This window comes from Somniosus microcephalus, chromosome 10 (assembly GCF_052327205.1).
Source record: "Somniosus microcephalus isolate GS21.2 chromosome 10, FLI_Smic_1.0, whole genome shotgun sequence".
Classification (NCBI taxonomy): domain Eukaryota; kingdom Metazoa; phylum Chordata; class Chondrichthyes; order Squaliformes; family Somniosidae; genus Somniosus; species Somniosus microcephalus.
The window spans coordinates 213,321,424-213,329,224 of record NC_140996.1 but is presented as its reverse complement, the minus strand read 5'-3'; positions in this window follow the sequence as shown (position 1 = coordinate 213,329,224).

Genomic DNA, 7,801 nt, shown 5'->3' with positions numbered 1-7,801 from the left:
TAAAATTAGCGCCCCAAAAGGGGCAACACCAAATTGTTCCCCCATTAAGTTTAATGCATTGGGGGGATAGAGAATTAATGTAGGTCAGTGAGGACAGGGGTGATGGGCCAGCGGGACTTAGTGCGAGACAGGACATGGGCAACTGAATTTTGGACAAGTTGAAGTTTGTGGGAGGTGAAGGCTGTGTATGAGTCTTTTCTAATGTACTTATCTAGATTATTTTGGCTCTTGGATCATTCTCATGGATGAGTCCCAATGCCCTATATCTTCGAGAATTGTCTATCCTTGCCTTGAGATCTGGGGAAGCTTCTGGCAACATCCCCTGCCAGGTACTGTAATTGCTTTTAGCTACTGGATTTGTGCCTCCGTAAGATATCACTCTTTGAAGGCAGTAGAGTATCACACCAGAACTTGTTTTAAGCTGAAAATACCAAGCAAATTTATTTTACAGAAGGTGAACAAATACAACAATAACAGTCATATAATGTAGTTATATATTTACAGTGGACATCCTACAAACCAACTCCTTGAGTGGACAAAATAATAAAAAGATCACAACTATAAGAACTAAGCTAACTCTTGATTTAAAAATCAATAATAGTATTTCTTACTGCTATGTGATTAATCACTGTTGCTTGGAAATTGGAATTATTATTTTTCAGAAGTTCAACAGATCCCTGTTTTGAACAGAAGAGGTCTTTATATCCTGGAAAAATCTGAACCAGGACTACTTAAATTTTGAATATTACACCACTCAAGATTTAAAAAAAGAGCTATCAGTCATATACAAGTTGAGCCAATTGCACAGCATTAAGTTTGAACATCCCTCTCTCTAGCCTATAAGCAAAACTTGCAATATTGTATTGAAATAAGCTTGGTATACATCTGAATTGTAGTCATTTTTTAAACTGCTTATATACTGATTTAAAGGAACAGCCACTAAATCAAAATCAGACCAAACCATGTCTAGATTTTGTCAAAGGGAAATGACAGTACTCTAGAGGTGACAAAAGCATAGACGAGGATTTTAGCAAGAGGGGCTGAGGTAGGTCCAGAGGTTAGCAATGTTAGAGGTGGAAATAGGCAGGCATGGTCTGGATAGGATGTGGGATTTAAAGCTCAGCTTAAAATCAAACAGGACACCAAAGGGTGTATGGTCTGGTTCAGCGAGTTGGGAAGGGCAATGGAGTCACTACAGGGGAGCCGAGTTCATGGCAGGGGCTGACCGTAACAGCATCAGTCTTCCCAATGTTGAGCTGGAGGAAATTGCGACTCAACGGCCGAGCTGACGTCAGACAGCAAAGAGGTTGTGGAGAGATGTGGTGGAGAGGTAGAACTGGGTGTCCTCAGCACGCGTGTGTGAAAGTTGACCCAATGCCAATGAATAATCTCGCCGAGGGCCAGTATATAAAAAAAAAAACAAGGGGGCCAAGGATAGATCCTTGAGGAACACTTGAGGTGAGGGTGTGAGGGAGTAAAGGGAGACCATTACTGGCGATTCACAGTAATCGGATAGGTAGGAATGGATCCATGCAAGGGCAGTCCCACTGAGCGAGACAATGGTGTGCTCAACCATGTTGACCCAAACTGCAGCGTCAGTCAGTGGCCAAGGCCCAAATTCCAATTTTTCCAAAGTAGTGTGAGACAGCCTCCAGAAGAAATTACTATGCCTTTACACTGGCTGCAGTATAACTAAAATAGGTGCGAAGTGCCATTTTAAAAAGGTACTTTATTGGAGTGGAACTCTTTGCAGGTATAATCCAGGTCTGCCAGCCCTGTGCCACCCCTCAGCTGGTACAGCTCTCAAACCAGTACTGTTTTTGAAGCATAATCAAATGTTTATTTGTTTAAAATGTGGGTTTTTTAAGAAGTGTAAAGACTTCAGATTTAATTTTTTTTTTTAGTTTTAATCACTAATTTTAGCAAGAAATACAGTCCAGAGAAGTTTGACGTAGAACAAAGCAGACAGGAAGACCAACCGACCATGTAAATCAACACACCTACAGGAAAACTGAATGAAGGTACATTTACATTGTAGCAACTGGGTGCCTGAGATTCGTCGCTGCAGCTTGGATTCCAGGCAAGTAGTGCCTTGTCTACAGTTCTTCGATTCTGCCTGGATGGAATTTTAACTGCCCTATTTAGGAGAGAGCTGTGCACATGCCTGGATACATACACGGACAGAGCTGTTGTTTAGAGAGCAGGGAAGGGAGGATTCCTGTTCTCTAAACTTTTACGGTCAGGCAGGTTTACAAAGTGTCCAGGAGTCCGATGAATCCCCCGAGCACTTTGCAAACAAGGTTTGACATTGCACTGGATTTACACTGCATCCAGTATTAAACCACAGTGGTGTGAAAGTAACCCCTCCACAGGGAATCTGATATTGACAAGCGCGGGTTGCGTAAGTGGGGAGTGGGGGGGAAATCCAGGTTTCCCTGCATACTGCGTGTATTTTTCAACAGGTTCCTCTGCCTGTTTGGCTCCCTGTCGGGCAGGGAACACTCTGGAGGAGGCCACAGGAGCAGGTAAGGAACCTGCTGCTGCGTTCATGGGCGGGTCGGTTACCCGATCTGGGGGGGGTGTTGCAGGGTGTCCGATGTCAGGGAAGAAGGTAGCTTGGTGGGCTGGGAGAAAGCAATCCTCCTGGCCCACCAGCAGTGCTGTAAGGGCACTTGCCTTTTTCTCCAAAGCTGTCCTCGCCTCCCTTGAGTTGCCGGATTTCCAGAGGCCTGGGAAAAGCCGGCCAGCCAGGGTTAAACCTGTAAGACAGGTTAAATATGAGGCTCCCGGCCTCGTAATATTTAAATGGACAACCCGCCCCCTGCATTGAAGGGTCCAACCCGAAACGTCAACTCAAATTTCTCTCCACCGATGTTGCCTGACCTGCTGAGTTTTTCCAGCATTTTCTGTTGTTATTCTGGAAGTGGGCGGGTTGGGGATTGGGTTTGAGATATTTTTTAATTTTTACATCTCACCTGACCTCAACCCACCCTTTTTGGGGGTTAAAATTACCCCCTCTCGTTCACTCTGGAGTTGGATCAGGCTCTGACTCCAGATGTGCATTGTCCATGCAAAGCTGAAATTTCTTCATACAAACACTAAACTTAATTAGATCTTTGCAGAGGGAGAAAAAACACGAAATACTTTTGCTGCACACACTACGTTGCATTTCATAATGTCTCTACATAATGAAGGATCATATATTTGATACTGATTTTTAACTATTAACAGACTAGTCAGTGCACTGCTCTGCTAACTTTGTGAAACTGTTGTTTATCTAGCACAATGGAGCAATCACTGGCCTTTTAACAGGACTCAACTGTATCCGTCCTAGTGTACTAAAGGAGAGGCACTGGCTGCTGTCATCTTAACACTTTAAAACACAAATAAAGTCTTTCAAAACACAAAACAGTGAATGCTCATAAAAAAAACTTACGCCATGCACATTTTTACATACGAAAGAATTTTCTCTGCAGTGGTCCCAGCACGTACCAAGAAATTGCTCACCCCCCCCAACCCATGATTTTCCATTGGGAGCGCCTAAGAGGGAGAACTCCCCTGTGCTGCTCGTTGACCCTCAGAATTTGGCACAATTCACCAAACAACACCCGTTGTGTTGGTTCCAAATACTCAGGTGCATCTTCGCTTTTGCTGCACTTGTTCTGTTTCAATTTACAGGAAACTTTGTGCTATCCGGCACCGACGGGACCGAGCTGTTGCCGTCCCATCAAAACTGCCGGACAAACCAGCGCTAATGTTGAAACATACGGAGATTTTGAGCTCCGTATCTGGCAACAAACCCTGTTGCTTAGCAATAGCTTCTAAACAGTCGGCCGTACCTTGCAAGCGTCTCTGTAGCTTAGCAACAGCTTCAGTGAGACCTTGCAGAGCCTGACTGGTGAAAAAAAAGCAACGAAAAGAAAAAAAACCTAACGAAACGGCTCCTGATTTTTGCCGGTGGCTCGAGCATTCCGGACAGTTAACCTACGGATAAACCAAAGTTTCCTGTAGTTCCCCAAAAGGTCTGCTAGATAGACTTGACCCACCGATCTCTTTTTTTTGTCATTTTAATTTACGTGTTCTTTTGAGGGGCGAAGTAGCATTTTGTTGCCGTAACGCAAAATGTATTGAAGTTTAAATACCCGAGTTGTTAATCGATATAATGTTAGACTGCAGCAGAGGTGCAAGGGCTCATTGGCAAAAAGGAAAACGGTGAGGATCAAGTCCGCGGGTTTGGGAATGTACAAGACTGGGAAAGGCCATTGTGGTCTAGCTGTCTGGGTCCAAAATTCCCCAAAAATCATATACAGGAAACTCTTTTTTATCCAGCACCAATGGGACCGGCGTGGTGCCGGTTTATCAAAAAGTCCGGATTACAGAGAGGTATAGTAAAAGGTACGAGAGCCCCGTACACGGCCACAGATCCAGGCGTCCCTGTTGCATAGCAACAGGTGCAGGAACCCCGGCCACAAGATCCAGGCATCCCTGTTGCATAGCAACAGGTGCAGGAACCCCGGTTACATGGCCACAGATCCAGGAACGGCCACTAATATGAGGTAAAACTTACCTGAACCTACTCCTGAATTTTGCCGGTTAACAGAGATTTCCGGTTATTTAGGTGCCGGTAAATCGAGAGTTTCCTGTATGTCACTCCATGTCTTGTACCCCTCCATCACTTTCTCTGTATCTATTCAGATCCCTTTTGAATTTGCTGACGCCATCTGCCTCACTGGGCGGTCTCTCCCAAATAGTCACCGCCCTCTTTTTGTAAAGTAATTCAATCTAAACTCTCTCTTCAATCTCCGCTTTCTGAGCTTAAGCCTGTATTAATCTTTCATGTCCTTCCACTATTTTGAAGCATACTAAGGAAGACTTCATTTTGGCTCTTCGGTGTAATGTTATATTGGGAATGATTCTAATGCCTGTGGATCTCCACACATCGGTGTTGTATGTAAATAATGTGTCAAATTCTGCCCGCTTCCCCCCCACCACCCAGTACCCAACATTGAGGCCTGAAATGGTGCTCTTAATGAGGAGACAGGGGAGATATTTAATGCACTGCTTGAGGCAGTGGCATCGCTATTTTATTCTAATTTATGGGGGACACTAGCCTCGGGCCCATGTCATACATTGTACCTTGGAGAGGTGTACAAGCGGTGTATAGCCACAACTTCAGTTCAAGACAAAAGAAACCGCAGTTCTCTACTCCTGAGCCCAATGGATTTTTAAAAATATGTTGCTCTAATAACCTAGCTGAGGCTTTGATAATGTTACCGTGCTGTGTGAGGCCTTGGTCTCAAAAGAGGCCCGGGTGCAACAGCCAAAGGGACTTCTTGAGGGTTCAAGTTATATATTTAAAAAATGCACTCATTTATACAGTGCATTGTCACATAGTTCAGAACTGTCTCCAAAGTGCTTTGTGTGAAATGTGTTCATTTGAAGTTGTAAGTTGCATTTCCACACCCAGCCCGAGTATTTAATCTCTGCTCTTAGTCCACTGCAGCACCGAAGGATGCTGTTTGTTGGCTGCTGATGTAGGCTCATACGGCAGTCATTTTTGCATATAGCAAAATCCCGCAAATAGCAATGAGATGAATTAATTTGATTTTGATGGTGTTGGTGAGGGAGGAATATAGAAACTTGCTCCTCTTCAAATAGTGCTAGGGTTTTTTTTTTAAAGGGGCCGTATGGCCTACTCTCGCTCCTAATTCTTATGTTCTTACACCTGGAGTATCGTGTACAGTTTTGGTCTCCTTACCTAAGAAGGATGTACTGGCCTTAGAGGGAGTGCAACGAAGGTTCACTAAACTGATTCCTGGGATGGGGGGGGTTGTCTTATGAGGAGAGATTGAGTAGACTAGGCCTATATTCTCTAGAATTTAGAAGAATGAGAGGTGATCTCATTAAAACAAATACAATTCTTACTGGGCTTGACAGGGTAGATGCAGGGAGGATGTTGCCCCTGACTGCGGAGTCTAGAGCCAGGCTTCACAGTCTCAGGATAAGGGGTCGGCCATTTAAGAACATAAGAAATAGGAGCAGGAGTAGGCCAATCGTCCCTCCGCCATTTAATAAGATCATGGCTGATCTGATCCTAACCGCCAATCTACTATCACAGAACCATCTCCTGAATCTAACAGAATTAGACACACGAAATAGGAGCAGGATCAGGCTACACGGCCCCTGGGCCCGCTCTGCTACCCACAGGGCCATGTCCGATCCGAACCTAGACTCATGTCCAAATTCCTGCCCGCTCCCCGTAACCCTTAATTCCCTTTACTTCTAGGAAACTGTCTATTTCTGTTTTAAATTTATGTAATGATGTAGCTTCTACAGCTTTTTGGGGCAGCATATTCCATGGACCTACCACCCTCTGAGTGAAGTAGTTCCTCCTCATCTCAGTTTTGAAAGAGCAGCCCCTTATTCTAAGACTATGCCCCCTAGTTCTAGTTTCACCCATCATCGGGAACATCCTCCCCGCATCCACCCGATCCAACCCCTTCACAATCTTATATGTTTCAATAAGATCGCCTCTCATTCTTCTGAACTCCAATGAGTAGAGTCCCAATCTACTCAACCTCTCCTCATATGTCCATCCCCTCATCCCCGGGATTAACCGAGTGAACCTTCTTTGTACTGACTCGAGAGCAAGTATGTCCTTTCTTAAGTATGGACACCAAAACTGTACGCAGTATTCCAGGTGCGGTCTCACCAATACCTTGTACAACTGAAGCAATACCTCCCTATTTTTATATTCTATCCCCCTAGCAATGAAAGCCAACATTCCATTGGCCTTCTTAATCACTTGCTGCACCTGCATACTAACCTTTTGAGTTTCGTGCACCAGGACCCCCAGATCCCTTTGTACTTCAGTACTTTCCAGTTTCTTGCCATTAAGATAATAACTTGCTCTACGATTTTTCCTGCCAAAGTGCATAACCTCACACTTTCCAGTATTGTATTCCATCTGCCAAATCTCTGCCCACTTACTTAGCCTGTCTATGTCCCCTAGCAGGTTTTTTATGTCCTCCTCACTCACTACTTTCCGTCCCATCTTAGTATCATCTGCAAACTTTGATATGTTACACTCAGTCCCCTCCTCCAAATCGTTAATATAGATTGTAAAGAGTTGGGGACCCAGCACTGACCCCTGCGGAACACCACTAGTTACTGATTGCCAGTCTGAGAATGAACCATTTATCCCAACTCTCTGCCTTCTGTTAGATAGCCAATCCTCTATCCATGCCAGAATATTACCCCCAATCCCGTGATTTTTTATCTTAAGCAATAATCTTTTGTGTGGCACCTTGTCAAATGCCTTTTGGAAGTCTAAATACACTACATCCACTGGTTCCCCTTTATCCACCCTGTATGTTACTTCCTCAAAGAACTCCAGCAAATTTGTCAAACATGACTTCCCCTTCATAAAACCATGCTGACTTTGTCCTATTAAATTATGATTATCCAAATGTCCTGTTACTGTCTCCTTAATAATGGACTCCAAAATTTTACCTACCACAGATGTTAGGCTAACCGGTCTATAGTTTCCAGCCTTCTGTCTACTGCCCTTTTTAAATAAGGGTGTTACATTAGCAGTTTTCCAGTCTGCCGGGACCTTTGCTGAGTCCAGGGAGTTTTGGAAAATTATTACCAATGCATCCACAATCCCTACCGCCACTTCCCTCAAGACCCTAGGATGTAAGCCATCAGGTCCAGGTGATTTATCCGCCTTGAGTCCCATTATTTTACCGAGTACCACTTCCTTAGTGATTTTGATCGTGTTTAGCTCCTCCCCCCCCTA